Genomic DNA, 23794 nt, shown 5'->3' on the forward strand with positions numbered 1-23794 from the left:
TTATAAAGTATCAGCATGCCTTGGGAAGGATGAATTACTGTACAAATAATATTGAGAATATTCACTCTTTAGGGGGTTAAAATAGATTCCATTTGATCTAAGACTTCTGTTGAAAACAACATCAAATAAAGTATGGATGATGTTTGTTACTTTCACATGAAAAATTTCTAGTACTTAATCACAAATAAAATGATCAATGTGTTAGACTACATAAAAATTAATAAGTATACTAAAGTTAAGAGGAAAATGTCATACCCAAAAAACCAATGTTTGCTGTCTTAATAATAAAAAAATTCTTAAAAATCAGTAAGAAAAACAGGTTTGATGCATGATACTGGATGCTTGGGGCTGGTGCACTGGGACAACCCAGAGGGATGGTACGGGGAGGTAGGAGGGAGGAGGGCTCAAGATGGGGAACACGTGTATACCTGTGGCAGATTCATGTTGATGTATGGCAAAACTAATACAATATTGTAAAGTTAAATATACAATAAAATAAATATATTAAAGGAAAAAATAATCTCTATGCCAGTATAAAATTGGGTATATTCAATTTTATTCAACTGAATTCTTTATTTTATTCTTTATTATTTTTAAAAGAATATATTCAATTGGACAAACATTCTACCTCACTAGTAATTAAAGAAGCTCAAATAAAAGCAGCAGTATAATATAATACAGTCATCCCTCAGTATCTACGGGTCCTACACCCACAGATTCAACCAATTGCAGGTGGAAACTATGAAAAAAATTCAAGAGAGTTGAAAAAAGCAGAAATTGAATTTGCCACATGCTAGCAACTCTATACATATTATTTACATTGTACTGAAAGCTGAGTGCTGAAGAATTGATGCTTTTGAACTGTGGTGTTGGAGAAGACTCTTGAGAGTCCCTTGGACTGCAAGGAGATCCAACCAGTCCATTCTGAAGGAGATCAGCCCTGGGATTTCTTTGGAAGGAATGATGCTAAAGCTGAAACTCCACTACTTTGGCCACCTCATAAGAAGAGTTGACTCATTGGAAAAGACTCTGATGCTGGGAGGGATTGGGGGCAGGAGGAGAAGGGGACGACAGAGGATGAGATGGCTGGATGGCATCACTGACTTGATGGACGTCAGTTTGAGTGAACTCTGGGAGTTGGTGATGGACAGGGAGACCTGGTGTGCTGCGATTCATGGGGTCACAAAGAGTCAGACACGACTGAGCGACTGAACTGAACTGAACTGAACTGAAGCCCCAATACTTTCTGACCACCTGATGTGAAGAACTAACTCATTGGAAAGATTGAAGGTGGGGGGAGAAGGCAATGACAGAGGATGAGATGGTTGGATGGCATCACTGACTTGATGGACATGAGTTTGAGCAAGCTCTGAGAGTTGGTGATAGACAGGGAAGCCTGGCATGCTGAGGCATTTTAAAAGTAAATGGGAGGATGTGCCTATGGTATGTGCAAATTTTATATAGGCCATTTTATTTATTTATTTATTTTAATTTTATTTTATTTTTAAACTTTACATAATTGTATTAGTTTTGCCAAATATCAAAATGAATCCGCCACAGGTATACATGTGTTCTCCATCCTAAACCCTCCTCCCTCCTCCCTCCCCATACCATCTCTCTGGGTCGTCCCAGTGCACCAGCCCCAAGCATCCAGTATCGTGCATCGAACCTGGACTGGCGACTCGTTTCATACATGATATTTTACATGTTTCAATGCCATTCTCCCAAATCTTCCCACCCTCTCCCTCTAGAGGACACCAGAGCATCCATGGATTTTGGTCCCTGCAGAGGGTCCTGGAACCAAACCCATGGATACTGAGGGATGACTGTATATTAAAAATTAGAATAAAAAATTTCAAATTCTACTAATTAATGCTGACAAGAGTAGACTAAGAAATGCATTCTCCTGGACTGTGGTCAGAAAGTGAATTGAAACTTTTCTGGAATCTAATTTAACAAGTATCAAAATCTTAAAAATGTTAATAATCTTTGCACTAGCAATTTCACCTTTAGGAATTCATCCTATCATAACCAAAGATTTTGTTTATAAATGGAAGGTTTTTATCATGTAATTCATTAAATTCAAACTATGAATAAGATACCATATTAGATTTTAGGTATATAATGGTAAACAAAATAAGGCACATGCATCTCAGGAGAATGTACAAACATGTAAACAAATGATAAATGTAACAGCTAGTATTTAAATAGCTTAAGTTGCCAGGCACTGTTCTAAGGGCTTTCCATATATAACTATTGTATCCTTCCAAAGCCTGATTCAGATCAGATCAGTCGCTCAGTCATGTCCAACTCTTTGCGACCCCATGAATCGCAGTATGCCAGGCCTCCCTGTCCATCACCAACTCCCAGAGTTCACTCAAACTCACGTTCATCGAGTCAGTGATGCCATCCAGCCATCTCATCCTCTGTCGTCCCCTTCTCCTCTTGCCCCCAATCCCTCCCAGCATCAGAGTCTTTTCCAATGAGTCAACTCTTCTTATGAGGTGGCCAAAGTAGTGGAGTTTCAGCTTTAGCATCATTCCTTCCAAAGAAATCCCAGGGCTGATCTCCAGAATGGACTGGTTGGATCTCCTTGCAGTCCAAGGGACTCTCAAGAGTCTTCTCCAACACCACAGTTCAAAAGCATCAGTTCTTTGGCGGTCAGCCTTCTTCACAGTCCAACTCTCACATCCATACATGACCACAGGAAAAACCATAGCCTTGACTATACAAACCTTTGTTGACAAAGTAATGTTTCTGCTTTTCAATATGCCATCTAGGTTGGTCATAACTTTCCTTCCAAGGAGTAAGCGTCTTTTAATTTTATGGCTGCAGTCACCATCTGCAGCTATCTTGGAGCCCAGAAAAATAAAATCTGACACTGTTTCCACTGTTTCCCCATCTATTTCCTATGAAGTGATGGGACCGGATGCCATGATCTTAGTTTTCTGAATGTTGAGCTTTAAGCCAACTTTTTCACTCTCCACTTTCATTTTCATCAAGAGGCTTTTTAGTTTCTCTTCACTTTCTGCCATAAGGGTGGTGTCATCCGCATATCTGAGGTGATTAATATTTCTCCTGGCAATCTTGATTCCAGCTTGTGCTTCATCCAGCCCAGCGTTTCTCATGATGTACTCTGCATAGAAGTTAAATAAGCAGGGTGACAATATACAGCCTTGACATACTCCTTTTCCTATTTGGAACCAGTCTGTTGTTCCATGTCCAGTTCTAACTGTTGCTTCCTGACCTGCATACAAATTTCTCAAGAGGCCTGATTAGGTAGGTGTTATTATAAGTATTTCTGAAGACAGAGAGGTCAAGTGATTTTTCTCAAGGTCACTCAGTCCATGATTGAGGTGGGATTTAAACCCAGGAGTGTGGTTACATCCACACCATTAACCACTGTGTGAGGATGGCTATAATGCCGAGGACATTGTTTACAGTGCTAAAAAGTTGTTCAAAAATAGGGAAAGAGTTGGAGAAATAAAGCTATATTTAAATAATAGTTTTATTCAACCATGATAAAAATGACTTCTAAAAAGAGCTTTTAGTGACATTGGTAAATATTTATAATTTTAGCTAAATCAACATAGATAAAATTAATCCAATTTTACTATTACAAAGTGTTATACATATATATATGTGTACTATACATATTTATGTATTCAAAAAATTTTTATATAATTCACATTTTTATATACATATTCATTTAGCATTTGCTTCCCTCACTAGATTCTGTGCTGCTGACAGGATGCTCGATTGGTTTATCCCTATAAACCTAACAATTACTACTCCCAGACATAATTAATACTAAGTTTTAATTGAATGAATAAATGAATGGAAAAAATAAGTCTAGAGTAATATCCACCTTAAAATGCTAGTAGTTTTCTCTAAATTCTGGAATTGTGAGTTACTTTAGTTTTCTTTGTTATACTCTTTAGGTATTTCCAAAATTCTGTCTAGTGAACATATATAAATTTAACTTGACTTAGGCTTTTAGAGCAAAGTAGGTTCTAAAGGGAAGCAGTGTTTAAACAGAATTAACAACCATCTGTGTTAGATGGCTTAGGCATTAATCTGTTGGAAGACAGGAAATAGAGCCAGATGATCCCTTGAGATTCTTGTTAGAACCAGGCTACTTGGTATACCAGGTATCAATTTATTGTCTGTCAGCTACAGATTTTTACCCCATTGTCTGCTCTTCAAAAATAGAGATGAGCCCTTTAAATATTTTCATTTTGCCAGCATGCACAATGCACAATGTTAAGCTCTTGTCAGTTAAGGGCACTGGAGACACCCTAACAGGGGGAAGGGTGTTCTCCTGCCAGGCTCTGGTGTGCTTGTTTAGCAGACTCCTACAGTGTGAGCAACTTCTCCAGCATCAGGTCCCTACAGTGTGTGGTGGTGAGCAGTACCCAGCAGCCTACAGTTTATCCCCGCTGCCCACCTTGAACAGGTTCAGAGCAGAGTGACTCCACCAAGGCCTTTCCCAATGAACAGTTTTCCTTGGTATCCTAGAGAGCAGATTTCCAGCAAGTGCTGGCAGGCTGATCTTCAGGCTGATGTCATGGCACCCTAATCACTGCCTTGCTATCCAGTGAGACATGGCTGTGCCCTCTCTGATGGGTCTGGATCAATCTCAGGGGTAGAGGACATCTTCAACTACTCTGCCTTAGCCCTAAGGTAGTGGCTGCTCCTTATATCTGCTGTTCCCATATTCTTTAGAGCTCCCTTTAGTCCTCACTAGCCAATCCTTCAATATGCCAATCCTCTGTAACAGAGAATAGTTCTTCACATATTAATATTTTTCCATTCAGATTATTTTATAGTACTTTCTGGCTCCCAGTTTCTGACTGGTACACCTGGATTTTGTGAATTTCAATAATTTTATTTCAATTTTCCTCCTCTTCTCTCCACTAAATAACAGTAAAGGATATAAGTGAAATGCTTCAAGGAGTACATTTATTATAGAAGTCAAGTATAATAATTATTTAAATATGGAAAATGTGACATAAAGACAATCTCCTCACAGCATATGAAATTCCAAATAAACAAGTACGTGATATCAGCTGGGTAAATATCTCTCAAGCAGGGAAGGAGGAGATGTAAGGTATTAATATTAAAGAAAAATATTCCCTCTGTAATGATAAACATCATGAAAGCAGAGTTATTAGTAAAAAAGGTATTATAGTGGGGTGGGGGGAAAGCAGAGTTATTAGTAAAAAAAGGTATTATAGTGGGAGAACTATCAGAAGACAAAATAATATATGCAAATAAGAAATAAAATAAAAATCCCCATATAGAGGGCACCAAATCAGAAAGACAAGCAAATAGAAGTGAGGTCCTTTTTTGCAGAACAGTGGTGCTTGTCTAATTCTGAATAATATGATTCTCATAAATTAGTATTACACACCTTTTATTCAAAGGACAGCTTAAAAACAGCAGAATGAACTCAAACTTTTAAGGTATAGGTTTGCCACAGGAAAAGTAAGTAAGTAAAATTGCAAATGCAAAGCTGAAGTAATTATTAAAAGGAATACAGATAAAATTGCATTAAAACTAAGGAAATAATTCTAACACTATCCTAATCTGTGGTTACTAACTATGAAACCTGAGGCACATTTACCTTATTTTGTGGGAGTCATTGTGATGATGTAGAAATTCCATAGCCTTAGGCCTGGGAAGGACTGGGCTTAAAATGGAGATTCAAAGAGATGATTATTCATAAAGATTCAGGGATAAGTTTATCAATTAAAGGAAATAAACTTGTAAAAAATTTAACATATTACATATAACAAGTACACAATAATATTAAATATCATATTGTTAGTTATTAATAAATAATACAGCCAAAGATCATATTTATATTTTTTTGGCATCACACTTTATTGTTTGTTCAAAATGCCCTTGAGTTTTTTTCAGTGAACTATTATACTAGGAGTGGTCAGAGAAGGCAATGGCACCCCACTCCAGTACTCTTGCCTGGAAAATCCCATGGACGGAGGAGCCTGGTGGGCTGCAGTCCATAGGGTTGTGAAGAGTCAGACACGACTGAGCGACTTCACTTTCACTTTTAACTTTCATGCATTGGAGAAGGAAATGGCAACCCACTCCAGTGTTCTTGCCTGGAGAATCCCAGCGATGGGGGAGCCTGGTGGGCTGCCGTCTGTGTGGTTGCACAGAGTTGGACATGACTGAAACGACTTAGCAGGAGTGGTAGAAGAAATAAAGATTATTGGATATGCTAGTACCTTCCCAACTTCTTAATACCCTATCTCCAAAATTGTTTGAATCACATTATTTTTTACTGTATTTTTTTGTTTTTTACTGTATTTTTTTGTTTTTATTGTTTGAATCACTTATTTTTTACTCTACTTGAAGTCAACAAAAGCTTATGAGGTTTTTTTCTTTTTTTTGTCAACAGTTGTTAACTCACAGATCCCCTATCCTTTACTTATGTGATTGATTTTGCAACCTAAATCAACCATTTAATTTACTCATGTTAATATTGTGGATATTTGGCCCAATGGTCCAGGACTTGATATCATTTTGGCATTTGTTATATTAGCTCTCTTTCTCAATGCTGTGATAACCATGGATTTGATAAGTATTTCTTTTGGGTATTCATTTAAATTGAGATGCATTGTTCCTATTTAATTGATATCTATTATAAGCCTGAAACTATTCGTACATCACTTCATTTAATGATGACCATGAAGAAACACTGAGGCTCAGAGAAGTTCAACATCACATTTAAAGGAAGAAAAAGAGAGAAACTTTGAATCTATATCTTTGATTTTTGAAGCACAAGCTTTCACCTTTGCTTGTGGTTCCTAGTACATTAGAAATCACATGAAAAATAATTATACTTCCAAGGCTTTATCCAAGAATGTCTGATTGATTTAAGTCTGGAGTGGAATCTCTATTTGAGAATTGCTACACTATTCCATGCTGTACTTCATGAATAGGAAAGGTCTATGACTCCTGTCAGACCTCTCTGATATATTGCTGTAGATCTCCTCCCTGGTTGTATAGATCCATTTATTAATACTCTCTGGATATAGTACATCACATTGTGGTATTATTTAAAGCATAATTACTATTTGGTTCATAGGAGTTTTTTGATACTTCTTTTATCATGCATGAAACAGAAGAGAACCCCATGTGCTAATAAGAAGCTTAGCTGAAAATCAAGATAATCTGCCTAAACATAAATTCATCCTTTATTTGGATTATAATCCTAGTAGCTTCAATGGAAGAGAAAATTATTTTGTTACAATGTAAAATAGATGCCCAAAGTAGTAGGATTATATACAAAGAAGAATAGGCTATAATAGGGAAAATGAGAGTATATTACAGAAAAATTTCATCCTTTTCCAAGCTGCTCAGACAGCTGGCAATACAAACTAGAGAACAACAAAGTTTACAAAATGGGTAGGTCCTGGGGTAAGGATGATACAATAAGCAAAGGGAAGGAGAAGAACAATGACAACATGAATGAATTGATGTGCTGAGTAAAAGAGACCACAAGGAAACTAGACTGATCAGAGTTACGGTTTATGTTCTGGAATCCTGGAAAAGGAGATTAAATTGGGCCAGAATATAGAAAGCATTAAATAGTATCACTGACTCAATGGACATGAATCTGAGCAAACTCCAGGAGATAGTGAAGGACAGTGAAGCCTAGCATTCTGCAGTCCACGAGGTTGCAAAGAGTTGGACACGACTTAACAACTGAACAACAATGACAAAAGAAAGCATTAAAAGCACAATGGAGGAAAAGATTGAATTTAATTTCATATGACTAGAGGGACTCATGGAGAAGGCAATAGCAACCCACTCCAGTACTCTTGCCTGGAAAATCCCATGGACGGAGGAGCCTGGTGGGCTGCAGTCCATGGGATCGCTAAAAGTCAGACATGACTGAGCGACTTCACTTTCACTTTTCACTTTCATGCACTGGAGAAGGAAATGGCAACCCACTCCAGTGTTACTGCCTGGAGAATCCCAGGGACGGGGGAGCCTGGTGGGCTGCCATCTCTGGGGTCTCACAGAGTCAGACACGACTGAAGCGACTTAGCAGCAGTAGCAGATCATACTTAAATTTCTGAGTATGAGATGACATGAGAAAGCACTGTATTAGAAGGTGATGATAATTAAATTCACTACCACTTATTATGTGCCTACTGTATGCCGGGATTTTTATAAGGAATAGATAGATTTACTTTCCTATATAAATTTATGAGATTGGTATTATTGTAGTTTTGCAGATCAGGAAACTGAGACATAAGGGAAATAAGAGGTTCACCCAACAGTTCACAACAAAATGGGGTGAAACCAGCACTTAAACCATTTACATCTGACTCTAAAGACTATAGCATTCTATTCTGCCTCACTTGAGATTGGACTGGTATCCTTGTAAGATTTATAACCAAAGGAAGCAAAAATTCCATTTGGGAGAAAAGGAACCTGGGCTTGGGTTGTGTGGTTCTGTTTTATATACACTGTATTTGAAGGGATAAGATCTCTGTTTGGGATTGATATTAAGTTTACAATTTGAATTACAATGTGAAGCAAATTATAAGATCAAATCTCATATGAGTTTATCATTAAGTTTTTAAGAGTTATTGAGAATCTTTAGCTATAGATATAACAGACTCTATAAATAAATTGTTTAGAAAAAAACTAGATTCTTAAGAGAAATAAGCTTTCATATGCATCAAGAGATATTTAGGGGACCAAAAGGCAGAGGAACCAGAGATCAAATTGCCAACATCCGCTGGATCATCGGAAAAGCAAGAGAGTTCCAGGAAAACATCTATTTCTGCTTTATTGACTATGCCAAAGCCTTTGACTGTGTGGATCACAATAAACTGTGGAAAATTCTGAAAGAGATGGGAATACCAGACCACCTGACCTGTCCCTTGAGAAATCTGTATTCAGGTCAGTTAGAACTGGACATGGAACAACAGACTGGTTCCAAATAGGAAAACGAGTACGTCAAGGCCGTATATTGTCACCCTGTTTATTTAACTTATATGCAGAGTACATCATGAGAAACGCTGGGCCAGATGAAGCACAGGCTGGAATCAAGATTGCTGGGAGAAATATCAACAACCTCAGATATGCAGACACCACCCTTATCGCAGAAAGTGAAGAACTAAAGAGCCTCTTGATGAAAGTGAAAGAGGAGAGTGAAAAAGTTGGCTTAAAACTCAACATTCAGAAAACTAAGATCATGGCATCTGGTCCCATCACTTCATGGGAAATAAATGGGAAAACAGTGGAAACAGTGTCAGATTTTATTTTTCTGGGCTCCAAAATCACTGCAGATGGTGATTGCAGCCATGAAATTAAAAGATGCTTACTCCTTGAAAGGAAAGTTTTGACCAACCTAGACAGCATATTAAAAAGCAGAGACATCACTTTGCCAACAAAGGTCCATCTATTCAAGGCTATGGTTTCTCCAGTGGTCATGTATGGATGTGAGAGTTAGACTGTGAGGAAAGCTGGGCACCAAAGAATTGATGGTTTTGAACTGTGGTGTTGGAGAAGACTCTTGAGAGTCCCTTGGACTGCAAGGAGATCCAACCAGTCCATCCTAAAGGAGATCAGTCCTGTGTGTTCATTGGTAGGACTGATGTTGAAGCTGAAAGTCCAATACTTTAGCCACCTGAAGCGAAGAGCTGACTCATTTGAAAGGACCCTGATGCTGGGAAAGATTGAGCTCAGGGGGAGGAGGGGGCAACAGAGGATGAGATGGCTGGATGGCATCACCAACTCAATGGTCATAGGTTTGGGTGGACTCAGGGAGTTGGTGATGGACAGGGAGGCCTGGCGTGCTGCAGTTCATGGGGTCACAAAGAGTCGGACATGACTGAGTGACTGAACTGAACTGAATACCAAGAAAACCCCCATCAAATGAGGGTTAAAGAACTCAAAAACCCCTGGATGTTTAAACTTTTGAGTGAATAATTAATGGATTGGTCAGATCTCTCTAAGGTTTTTATGAATGGTGCAATTTTTATCTTTAGGTGGTCTTTTGCTTGACAGAAGTGGCCCCTTAAAATAGGTATTTTGATCTTTATAATCTATTTCTTTATCTTATATGCAACACATATTGCAAAAGATAATGGAAATAAGAAAGCAGGTTATAGTATAATTTCATCACAGTCACTAAATACAAAGCAGAAATTTTTGGTGGCTTCAAGAAAGTATCTGTGGCAAGATTCAATTCTGTGTGATTTTTCTTAAGTCTTTCAGTGTTTCTCTACCTGAGTAAGCTGCTCTCACAGAACAGATTCTTTTCCAGATATTGACCAGAATGTTTAATATTTACATCATTCTTATTTATGTTTTTGTTTTAAGCATTACTTCTCAGTAACATTGTAAGAACATAAATATTCATTAACATTAAATTATATAGCGTGAGGTATCTAGTCACTGGCAGAAAAATGTTCACCAAAACATTTGCAGAATGATCCCCAAAACAATGCCAGCAGCCCAATTTTACAAACCCAATGCAACTCTTACACCATCTCCAGCCATGTATGAATTAACTTAAAAACAAGCATGAACTAATTTTATGAAGGTTATCCACACACAAAAAGAAATTCTACAAAGCACTTGTTTCTGACCCAGCCTGGGTACCAACCACAGCATTTGGTTCAGCTCAACAGGTAATGCCAGATATGTTTTAAAAAGGTCTGCATATCCTTTTAAAAGGATTTGCCTTTCTGGATCAGAATGAAAAGAGACCCACTTCCTTTCTTCACTTATATGTTCTTCCCCATCCCCACCATAGGAACCCAGAGACACTCTTTTCACTAACTCTCTGTGCAACCTGGGTCAAGTGATTTAACCTTTTTAAAGGTCAGTTTCCTTCTCTTTAAAATGAAAGGGTTGAACTAAAATGATGTTTCTCTAAAGTCCTTTATATGCTTCAAGTTCCATTTCTTCTGACACAGTTTAGAATCTTTATATTCTTCTGTTCTCTTTATATATATTTAGCACCATGAATCTCTACCTCATAAACTATACTAACACTGTTTTCCATTGTTCCTCTAAACTATCCTTCTACATCACAACTCACTTCATGAACTTTGTCTTCCTTCCAATTATTATGACCTTGCCTAAAAGAAGCACCCTACATTTCCTCCTGTTATCAAGTGCTCAACTTAGGACTGGAGAGAAAGACAAGAGTTATTCCTCAAGTCCGTAGATCTTGCCCATCTGATTCCTCATATTGCTTTATTGAGCAATTTGCACAGTAACAATTTGACGGTACCCCCACCAATGTCACTGGCCAGGACCTTTGAGATAAGATGAATTAGAGTCATCTTATTTGACACCTAAAAATGTTTGCACTTTTAATCACCCTAATAAGGTTATTAAAATTATTTGTTCTAAACACAGACATTTCCACATTGTCTTTTTCAGAATTGGAAAGGACATGGTCCACAGCCAATGAATGTCAAAATAAATAGTTTCATCTGTTCTAAGAATTAGCCTAAATGTTTTTCTTCTTTTTAGGCCATTTGAAAACAGCAGTGATTACCATGAGAAAAGTGGTGCCTATTTAAAGGGTAATTATAAGAATATGAAATTGACAACAAAATTAGTGTTCTTAGTTGTTTTTTAAAATCATATTAGCACTTCCACAGCAGACTGGATAAATCTCTTTCCTACTGCTTACAGCTAATTAAAATATTAATACATTTGGAATACAAAAAAATGTGACTGATCATATGCAAATATTATTTGCAAAAGATAAATTTATTATTCATAGAAAATCACATCTAAGAAAATTAGATACAAAGGATAGGTCTAGTTCATGTAGTTGTTGTCCAACCTAATCTCTAAAACCAGTGGTAGGTAAGAATTTATTTTTTATAAAGTTATAAATCTTTAATAGCAAGAGTTTAACTAAAGGAAAGAAAAATATAAAATAAGAATTTGTTCATCTTTGCCAGACTCTAACGTTCTGATAAAATTTCATTTAAAGGTTATTTATCTACAGGATGGGGAACACATGTATACCTGTGGCGGATTCATTTTGATATTTGGCAAAACTAATACAGTTATGTAAAGTTTAAAAATAAAATAAAATTTAAAAAAAATAAATAAAGGTTATTTATCATTTGAACCTCATTTAACAAAGTGCCTGCAATTCTTATAATTCATATATTCCACAAATCTAGGAGCATCTTATTAAGTAGCAGAGATAATGCTAGCAGCAGAAATGCCACTGCAAGTACATGGTGTCTGCCTTCAAAATGTTTAGTTGGTAACAGAAAACAATTATGATACAATATTATGAGTGTTACAGTGAAAGGATGTCTTATGTCAGGTTGTTATTTTAAAATGTACCATAAATGTGGGGGCTTATAGACAAATTTATTTATCACAGCTAAGTCTAAGAACTAGGTGCCACAGATTTGGTGTCTGGCAAGGGCCTGTTTATAGCTCATAAACTACCCTCTCTTTACTGTGTCCTCACATAGCAGAAAAGGTGAGGAAGCACCCTGTGGTCTCTGTTATAAGGGTACTATTCCACTCAAGAGGATTCCATCCTCATGACCTAATCACCTCCCAAAGATCCTACCTCCAAATACCATCATACCAGGGGAATAGGTTTGAATATAAAAATTATGGGGAGACACAAACATGCAGTTGATAGCATGGACTATATGAGATGCAATGAGAGTAAGAGCCCACAAGGCTCCTCTGTTAAAGTGATTTTCCAGGCAAGAATACTGGCGTTGGAGTGAAGATCCTTCTCCAGGGGATCTTCCTGACCCAGTTAATGAACCCAGGCCTCCCACACTGCAGACAAACTCTTTACTGTCTAAGCCAGATAATAGAGAGAAAGGGATTAAGAATAGCATGGGCAAAAGAACACACACACACACCATACATACATACATGCAAAGTATTTTGTGTAGCTGGGCATATAGTTTGTTCATAGAGAGAATGCCAGCAGCAGACCAGATAAGGAATGACCTAGTACGATTCATGTGTTTGTCAGGGTAAATAATACTAGATGCTAGGATAATTCATAAATCCCAGTGGCTTAAGAAATATAAGTTTATCTCTTGCACACATAAAATAGTTCAATTGAGTGTCTGGTGGGCACCCTTACATGTAATAATTCTAGGAACCTGGCTTATTCTTCCTCATGGTGCCATCAGCTTCAAGAAGTATCTGGTGCACTGCCCTTCTTACAGGAAGGCTGTGCTCTGCATTGTGATCAGGGCAATCTCATATCTTAACGTCCAATACTAGACAAGGGAAAAGAGCTGTAAATGACCACCAGCTCCAATCATACTGAAGTAGCTGTGAGGCAGTTCTCATAGATTGATTTCATTTACAGAGTCAGTAATGAATCATAGTTTTTAATCTTTGAGTTTTCTGTGGTTTGAGGCACAATAAAATGTTGTACTTTTGACCATTTAAACAAAAGAAGTATCTGGTTAATAGTATCAAGTGCTCCCGAGAGGTCAGTCTAAGAAGATCTGAAAAGTACCCACTAAGTATGGCAATTAAGAGGTCACTGGTAATGATTTCAGTGGCTGTTTCAATGGAGCATTTTAGCAGAAGCAACAAAGTAGTTGAAGGGTAAAGAGAGGTGAGAAATAGGAGCCAGGAAACACCAACTCCATACAAATCTTGATATGAAGAAAAAATGAAAATGAAGATTATAGATCAAGGGAGGCTTATTTGAGGGTTTGTTTTTGTTGTTGTTTTTTTGTGTTTTTTTGTGGTTTTTTTTTTTTTTTTTTTTTTTTTGGTCTACTTTTACCATGAGAGAGAATTGAGCATAATTATACATTGAGGTAAAAGAACCATTAGTTTGTTTAGAGGAAAAGGTTGCATTTGCTGAGAACAAAGTAATCATTGGTTAAGAGAAGCCCCAGAGTAGGCAAAAGGCCATGATATTCAGAGGACAGATAAAAGGGTTTAGCCTTACACTGGAGGCCTTATGTTCTGTCCATTGACGTTGGAGAGAAGCAGAAAAGGCAAAGCAATTTTAAGACCCTTTCATGAATGTCAAGGACAGTGTTTGAGGTCCAAGCATATGTCTATGATAACTCTTCAAGTAATTAAGAAATAAACCATCTACTTTAAAACAATTATGAATCATAAGATATGAGATACTCAACCTATTCATGAAAGGTTTGGAAGGCTACTTAATTTTCTTCATTGAATATGGCTCCTGCTCACTGAATGTGTTTGAACAGCCAGACATTTCACTTATAAACTTAAGAGATACACGTATATTAAATTAATATATGATTTTAACCATTACTTTGGAATTTTTAATAATGTAAATCTTTGAAAAGTTTGACAATGTATATTAGATAGTGGTAGAGTAATTTTTTAGTTTCTTTGTACGTAAAGAAATGGAATGTAATTCCATTTTTCTTTTCACAGAAATAGGGCAATTTAATTTTTTGTATTTGATTTAAAATATATTAAAGAACAAATCATAACATTCTTAATGTAAGCATTTTGTGCATTTTTCTGTTGTTTTGAAGAAGATTAGGGCAAAGTTCTAAAACATTTTTGTTTATACATCAAGACAAAATGTTATCTCAAAGGCCATATAAAAAGATGAGAGGAACCATTTGCTTGATTTTAATTACACTAAATTATCTGTTAGATTTGCCATTTTACTTTTAGACGTTAGATAATTGGGTCCATTCTGCTTTTCTCCTTGTAGAATCCACAGCAACCACAAGTGTGGTTAATTCTAAAGTGTTAGGTAGACTGTCAATGTATTCTAATGAGCTTAGAGGAGTTTACCACTCTGGCTTCACTTTTCCTTTTCTAAAAGGCAGAAATTTACTGGCTTTTTTGGAATCATAAAATCTCAGTGTAAAAAGGAAGGTTAGATAGCTTCACAGCTACCACACACTAACGCATGCACAATTTCATTCATTTGTGAATGTTTGATAAGATACTAGGGCTTCCCTGATAGCTCAGTTGGCAAAGAATCTGCCTACAATGTAGAAGACTTGGGTTCAATCCCTGGGTTGGGAAGATCCCCTGGAGAAGAGAAAGGCTACCCACTCCAGTATTCTGGCCTGGAGAATTCCATGGACTGTATAGTCCACAGGGTTGCAAAGAGTCAGACACAACCGAGTGACTTTCATTTCACTACCCCTATATGCTTATCGCGTATCCATCTCATCCTTGCTGTCTATATTCCAGCAACACTAGCCTTCTTCAATTTCCAAAGCTCCTTTCAATCTCAAGGACATCTCACATTTTATTCTGTGTGCCTACAATACTCTCTGCCTTGATCTGTCCCTTGGTCTGGCTGATACCTGCTCTTCTTAGAAGTCTCTATAATTCAGGTCCACTGACAAAACATGGTTCACTGGAGGAGGGAATGGCAAACCACTCCAGTATTCTTGCCTTGAGAACCCCATGAACAGTATGAAAAGGCAAAAATATATTACACCAGGAGATGAGCCCTGAAGGTGGGAAGGGATCTAATATGGTACTAGGGAAGAGAAAAGAAATAGCTCCAAAAAGAATGAAGAGGCTGGGCCAAAGGAGAAAGATGCTCAGTTGTGGATGTGTCTGGTGGTGATATTAAAGTCTGATGCTTTTATATCAGTAAAAGATATAAAAGAACAATATTGCATAGGAACCTGGAATGTTAGGCCCTTGAATCAAGGCAAAGGAAGCAACAGTTAGAACTGGACATGGAACAACAGACTGGATCCAATAGCAAAAGGAGTATGTCAAGGCTGTATATTGTCACCCTGCTTATTTAACTTATATGCAGAGTACTTCATGAGAAATGCTGGGCTGGAAAAAGCACAAGCTGGATTCAAGATTGTCAGGAGAAATATCAATCACCTCAGATATGCAGATGACACCACCCTTATGGCAGAAAGTGAAGAGGAACTAAAAAGCCTCTTGATGAAAGTGAAAGAGGAGAGTGAAAAAGTTGGCTTAAAGTTCAACATTCAGAAAACTAAGATCATGTCATCTGGTCCCATCACTTCATGGGAAATAGATGGGGAAACAGTGGAAACGGTGTCAGACTTTATTTTTTGGGGCTTCAAAATCACTGCAGATGGTGACTACAGCCATGAAATTAAAAGACTTTTACTCTTTGGAAGGAAAGTTATGACCAATCTAGATAGCATATTCAAAAGCAGAGACATTACTTTGCCAACATAGGTCCATCTAGTCAAGGCTATGGTTTTTCCAGTGGTCATGTATGGATGTGAGAGTTGGACTGTGAAAAAAGCTGAGTGCCGAAGAATTGATTGTTTTGAACTGTGGTGTTGGAGAAGACTCTTGAGAGTCCCTTGGACTGCAAGGGGATCCAAACAGTCCATTCTGAAGGAGATGAGCCCTGGGATTTCTTTGGAAGGAATGGTGCTAAAGCTGAAACTCCAGTACTTTGGCCACCTCATGCGAAGAGTTGACTCAATGGAAAAGACTCTGATGCTGGGAGGGATTGGGGCCAGGAGAAGAAGGGGACGACAGAGGATGAGATGGCTGGATGGCATCACCAACTTGATGGACATGAGTTTGGTGAACTCTGGGAGTTGGTGATGGACAGGGAGGCCTGGCGTGCTGCGATTCATGGGGTCGCAAAGAGTTGGACACGACTGAGGGACTGAACTGAACTGAAGCAGGAGATGTCAAGAGTGAACATCAACATCTTGGGAATCAGTGAACTAAAATGGATGGGAATAGGAAAATTTAACAGATGACCACTATATCTACAACTGTGGGCAAGTATCCCTTAGAAGAAATGGGGTAGCTCTCATAGTCAACCTAAGAGTCCAAAACACAGTACTTGGGTGCACACTCAAAAATGACAGAATGATCTTGCTTGGTGTTCAAGACAAATCACTCAACATCACAGTGATCCACATCTGTGTCCCAATCTATAATGCCAAAGAAGCCAAAGCTGAACAGTTCTATGAAGACCTACATGACCTTCTAGAACTAACACCAAAAAAAAAAAAAAGATGTCTTTATCATCATGAGGGATTGGAATGCAAAAGTAGCAAGTCAAGAAATACTTGAAGTAACTGGCAAGTTTGGCCTTGGAGTACAAAATGAAGTAGGGTAAAGGCTAACAGAGTTTTGTCAAGAGAGCACACTGTTCATAGCAAACACCCTTTTCCAACAACACAAGAGACGACTCTACACCTGGACATCACCAGATGATCAATACCAAAATCAGCAGCTGAAGATGGAGAAGCTCTACACAGTCAGCAAAAAACAAGAAAGACCTGGAGCTAACTGTGGCTCAGATCATGAGCCCTTAATTGAAAAATCCAGGCTTAAACTGAATAAAGTAGGGAAAATCACTAGACCATTCAAGTATGACATAAATCAAATCCCCTATGATTATACAGTGGAAGTCACAAATAGATTCAAGGAATTAGATCGGGTAGACAGAGTGCCTAAAGAACTATGGATGGAGGTTTGAAACATTGTACAGGAGGCAGTGACCAAAACCATCCCCAAGAAAAAGAAATGTAAGAAGGCAAAGTGGTTTTCTGAAGAGGCTTTACAAATAGCTGAGAAAAGAAGAAAAGTGAAAGGCAAGGGAGAAAGGGAAAGATATACTTAACTGAATAAGGAGTTCCAGAGAATAGCAAGGAGAGATAAGAAAGCCTCATTAAGTGAACAATGCAAAGTAATAGAGGAAAACAATTTCAAGAAAATAGGAGATACTAAGGGAACATTTCATGAAAAGATGAGCACAATAAAGAACAGAAATGGGAAGGACTTAACAAAAGCAGAAGAGATTAAGAAGTGGCAAGAATCCACAGAAGAACTATACAAAAAAGATCTTAATGACCCAGATAATTACAATGGTGTGGTCATTCACCTAGAACCAGACAACCTGGAGTGTGAAGTCAAATGGGCCTTAGAATATATCACTACGGACAAAGATAGTGGATGCAATGGAATTCCAGCTGAGCAAGTTAAAATCCTAAATGATGATGTTGTTAAAGTGCTGCACTCAATATGTCAGCGAGTTTGGAAAACGCATCAGTGGCCATGGGACTGGAAAAGGTCAATTTTTGCTTTTTTTTGCAACGGGTTTGCTGCCAGGACACAGGTGTCATGAAAACCACCGTTAAACCTAAGCCAAAATGGGAAAGGAGAAGACCCACATTAACATCATTGTCATTGGGCACGTAGATTCAGGAAAGTCTACCACGACTGGCCATCTGATCTACAAATGTGGCGGGATCAACAAGAGAACAATTGAAAAGTTCAAGAAGGAGGCTGCCGAGATGGGAAAGGGCTCCTTCAAATATGCCTGGGTCTTGGACAAACTTAAAGCTGAACATGAGCGTGGTATCACCATTGATATCTCCCTGTGGAAATTTGAGACCAGCAAGTACTATGTTACCATCATTGATGCCCCAGGACACAGAGACTTCATCAAAAACATGATTACAGGCACATCCCAGGCTGACTGTGCTGTCCTAATTGTTGCTGCTGGTGTTGGTGAATTTGAAGCCGGTATCTCCAAGAACGGGCAGACCCGTGAGCATGCCCTTCTGGATTACACCCTGGGTGTGAAACAACTAATTGTTGGCGTTAACAAAATGGATTCCACTGAGCCACCCCTATAGCCAGAAGAGATACGAAGAAATTGTTAAGGAAGTCAGCACCTACATTAAGAAAATTGGCTACAACCCTGACACAGTAACATTTGTGCCAATTTCTGGCTGGAATGGTGATAACATGCTGGAGCCAAGTGCTAACATGCCATGGTTCAAGGGATGGAAAGTCACCAGTAAGGACGGCAATGCCAGTAGAACCACCCTGCTTGAAGCTCTGGATTGCATCCTGCCACCAACTCGCCCAACTGACAAACCCTTGCGTTTGCCTCTCCAGGATGTCTATAAAATTGGTGGTATTGGTACTGTCCCTGTGGGTCGTGTGGAGACTGGTGTTCTCAAACCTGGCATGGTAGTCACCTTTGCTCCAGCCAATGTAACAACTGAAGTGAAGTCTGTAGAAATGCACCATGAAGCATTGAGTGAAGCCCTTCCTGGGGACAATGTGGGCTTCAATGTCAAGAACGTGTCTGTCAAAGATGTCCGTCGTGGCAATGTGGCTGGTGACAGCAAAAATGATCCACCCGTGGAAGCTGCTGGCTTCACAGCTCAGGTGATTGTTTTGAACCATCCAGGCCAAATCAGTGCTGGATATGCACCTGTGCTGGATTGTCACACAGCTCACATTGCTTGCAAGTTTGCTGAGCTGAAGGAGAAGATTGATCGTCGTTCTGGGAAAAAGCTGGAAGATGACCCTAAATTCTTGAAATCTGGTGACGCTGCCATCGTTGATATGGTTCCTGGCAAGCCCATGTGTGTCGAGAGCTTCTCTGATTATCCTCCCCTGGGCCCGTTTTGCTGTGTGTGACATGAGACAGTTGCTGTGGGTGTCATCAAAGCAGTGGACAAGAAGGCAGCTGGAGCTGGCAAGGTCACCAAGTCTGCCCAGAAAGCTCAGAAGGCTAAATGAATATTATCTCCAATACCTGCCACCCCAGTCTTAATCAGTGGTGGAAGAACGGTCTCAGAACTGTTTGTCTCAATTGGCCATTTAAGTTTACTAGTAAAAGACTGGTTAATGATAACAATGCATCATAAAACCTTCAGAAGGAAAGGAGAATGTTTTTGTGGACCATATGTTTTGTGTGTGGCAGTTTAAGTTATTAGTTTTTAAAATCAGTACTTTTTAATGAAAACAACTTGACCAAAAATCTGTCACAGAATTTGAGACCCATTAAAAGAAGTTTAATGAGAAAAAAAAAAAAAAAAAAAAAAAAAAAGGTCAATTTTCATTCCAGTCCTAAAGAAGGGCAATGAGAAAGGGTATACAAACTATCCTACATTTGTACTCATTTCACATGCTGTATATTGTCACCCTGCTTATTTAACTTATTTATAGAGCACATCACGTGAAATGCCAGGATGTATGAATCACAAGCTGGACTCAAGATTACCAGGAGAAATATCAACAACCTCAGATATGCAGATGATACCACTCTAATGGCAGAAAGCAAAGAGGAACTAAAGAGCCTCTTGATAAGGGTGAATGAGGAGAGTGGAAAAAGCTGGTTTAAAACTCAGTATTCAAGAAATAAGATCATGGCATCCAGTCCCATCACTTCATGGCAAATAGGAGAGGAAAAAGTAGAAACAGTGACATATTTTCTTTTCTTAGCCTCCAAAATCACTGTGGATGGTGACTACAGTCACAAAATTAAAAGCACTTGCTCCTTAAAGGAAAATTATGACAAACCTAAACAGTGTATTAAAAAGCAGAAATATCACTTTGCCAACAAAGGTCCATATAGTCGGTTATAGGTTTTCCAGTAGTCATGAACAGATGTGAGAACTGGACCATAAAGAAGGCTGAGCACCAAAGAATTGATGCTTTTGAATTGTGGTTATGGAGAAGACTCTTGAGAGTCCCTTGGACAGCAAGGAGATCAAACCAATCAATCCTCAAGGAAATCAATCCTGAATATTCATTGGAAGGACTGATGCTGAAGCTGTAGCTACAATATTTTGACCACCTGATGCAAAGAGCCAACTCACTGGAAAAGACCCTGATGCTGGAAAAGATTGAGAGCAGGAGAAGGGGGAAAGAGGATGAGATGATTGAATAGCATCACCGACTCAATGGAGATGTGTTTGAGAAAACTTTGGGAAATAGTGAAGGACGAGGAAGCCTGATGTGCTGCAGGCCGTGGGATCACAAAGAGTAAGACACAGCTTAGTGACTGAACAACAATAATTCAGGTCACTGCTCTAAAGAAATATTTTCTTGGCTGACCTCCAAAATTAGCTTCAGTTCAGTTCAGTCGCTCAGTCGTGTCCGACTCTTTGCGACCCCATGAATCACAGCACGCCAGGCCTCCCTGTCCATCACCAACTCCCAGAGTTCACTCAGACTCACATCCATCGAGTCAGTGATGCCATCCAGCCATCTCATCCTCTGTCGTCCCCTTCTCCTCTTGTCCCCAATCCCTCCCAGCATCAGAGTCTTTTCCACTGAGTCAACTCTTCGCATGAGGTGGCCAAAGTACTGGAGTTTCAGCTTTAGCACCATTCCTTCCAAAGAAATCCCAGGGCTCATCTCCTTCAGAGTGGACTAGTTGGATCTCCATGCAGTCCAAGGGACTCTCAAGAGTCTTCTCCAACACCACAGTTCAAAAGCATCAATTCTTCGGCACTCAGCTTTTTTCACAGTCCAACTCTCACATCCATACATGACCACTGGAAAAACCATAGCCTTGACTAGACGGACCTTTGTTGGCAAAGTAATGTCTCTGCTTTTCAATATGCTCTCTAGGTTGGTCATAACTTTTCTTCCAAGGAGTAAGCATCTTTTAATTTCATGGCTGCAATCATCATCTCCAGTGATTTTGGAGCCCAAAAAAATAAAGTCTGACACTGTTTCCACTGTTTCCCCATCTATTTCCCATGAAGTGATGGGACCAGATGCCATGATCTTCATTTTCTGAATGTTGAAAATTAGCTTAAATCCCCCTTTTAAATGTTCTCTTTATTTTCATTTATCATTTTGTCATATCACATATAATAAAAGTTAAATTTAATTAATTTGTAGTTTATCTAATGACTGTGCCACTAAATGCTAATCTCCATGAGATCCGGAACTATACCTGTTTTACTCATTCCTATATTCCTAGGTCCTAGATGAATGCCTGGAACATAGTAGATATTCAATAAAAGGTTTTGAATAAATAAAGAATAATGTTACCCAGCATTTTATACTGAAAAATACTTACTGAATTGTAAAGAATCCTTGTTCCTAAGAAACTCATACTGTATTGGGGCAGAAGTCATGTAAACATGTAATTACATTAGTGGCTAAGAAGGCAAATGTTGGATGGAAATCCTGGCTTCTTCCCATACTAACTTTTTATCATTGAGCAAAGAACATGATCTACCCAAGTCTCTGTTTCCTTCTCTGTAAAATGAGTGAAATTTTATTACCAACCTAAGGCAGAAAGTGCACATTGCTTCACTCACTACTCACTTCAGTTCCATTATATCTCACCATTCTACCACAGAGCCTGAAAAAATCAAACTTCATTTGTAACCTTCAAGCTAAGGTTCCTCTTGAGATTTGGTTCCACTGAGCAAACTTAGAGGCAGAAGGGAGTTGCAAAATAGCAGCTACATGTAATAAGTACAGTGATAGAAATATCTGGTTCCTTTTAGACAGTTCCAGTCAAATGTCTTAAATCTAGGCTTAGGCACTGATCCTCAAGGGTGAGTAGTTCTTCTAGAATGGTCAGAGAGTGTAAGTAGTATGCATTAATTCTATTGGCATTAACTCTAGATGCCTTGTTTCTGATTGTGAAACTCCAAGCTTGGATCTGTAGCCCTCCCAAAGATTGTGTGAGCTACATAGTACCTAGAATAAACCCATGTCTGCTTCAGACAGCTAAAGAGGGTTCCATAGTCTGCAACAGTGAAATCTGGAAGATTTACTAACAGTTTGTTGAAAGGGTTAAATCTAAGTGGAAGCTTTATCCTTGAGATTAGAATGCAAAGACTGCAGCAAATCAAACCAATACTGCTGCTGCTGCTGCTAAGTCGCTTCACTTGTGTCCGACTCTGTGCGACCCCATAGACAGTGGCCCACCAGGCTCCCCCCGTCCCTGGGATTCTCCAGGCAAGAACACTGGAGTGAGTTGCCATTTCCTTCTCCAATGCGTGAAAGTGAAAAGTGAAAGTGAAGTTGCTCAGTCGTGCCCGACCCTCAGCGACCCCATGGACTGCAGCCTACCAGGCACCTCCGTCCATGGGATTTTCCAGCGAGAATACTGGAGTGGGGTGCCATTGCCTTCTCCGCAAACCAATACTACATTTGCCAAAAACTTATTATTACTTTCTCTAATTTTCTATCAATGCTGTTCCTCAAAGTTCCTTGAGATGTCAGATTCTTGATTGAGTACATGTACATATGGGTACTATTAAAGTTTTGACAAGTGCTCAGTTAAGTTGCTATTGAAAATGTATGTATATGCTACTAAAAATATATATATATATTTAGAGAGAGAAATTTGGCTAGAAGAATATACTTAATTATATTACATTATTTTTTTGTCCTATCTATCTTCATATTTCTTCATAAATAAATGCATATTATTTTTTTTATCTTTAGAAAGACAAGCTCTTTAGCTATGAATCTCTCCACATTTGTATTGTCCTTTCATTTTGGGGGGCTTCCTGGTGGCTCAGACGGTAAAGAATCTGCCTGCAATGAGGGAAAACACAAGTTTATCCTGAGTTGGAAAGATCCTCTGGAGAAGGGAATGGCTACCCACTCCAGTATTCTTACCTGAAGAATTCCATGGACAGAGGAACCTGGCAGGCTACAGTCCATGGGGTTGCAAAAGAGTTGCACATGCCTGAGCGGCTTTCACTTTTATTTTTTGAAGAAGTTCTCATATGCACTACTTTGACAACAACCCTGTAAGGGATCTAGTAATATCGCCATCATATAACATGCAAACTGAAACCAGGAGAGACTAGTAGTTGGCAGAGACAGAACTTGAATGCAGTTCTTCTAGGTTATATGCTTTCTTACTTCACCACAGTTGATCAAGAGTTCATTAAGGGTAGTTCTCTGTAAAATGAAATAAATTTGTATTATCAGGGCCAAATGAAGGATTTGAATTAGATCCTAGACTGTAACATTGATTTGGTCTTCTATTTGGGGCAAGCTAATGTCTTTTTCAGTTCATTTC

General features: G+C 38.6%; 1 protein-coding gene and 1 pseudogene across 4 annotated transcripts in view; both read left to right on the forward strand.

Annotated features, from left to right (window-relative positions):
• Positions 1-23794, forward strand: part of ANKS1B (ankyrin repeat and sterile alpha motif domain containing 1B) — a 1160059-nt gene that overhangs the window by 531062 nt on the left and 605203 nt on the right. The window lies entirely within an intron of this gene.
• Positions 18126-19791, forward strand: LOC102391414 (annotated as a pseudogene).

The sequence above is a fragment of the Bubalus bubalis genome, chromosome 4 (assembly GCF_019923935.1).
Source record: "Bubalus bubalis isolate 160015118507 breed Murrah chromosome 4, NDDB_SH_1, whole genome shotgun sequence".
NCBI lineage: Eukaryota > Metazoa > Chordata > Mammalia > Artiodactyla > Bovidae > Bubalus > Bubalus bubalis.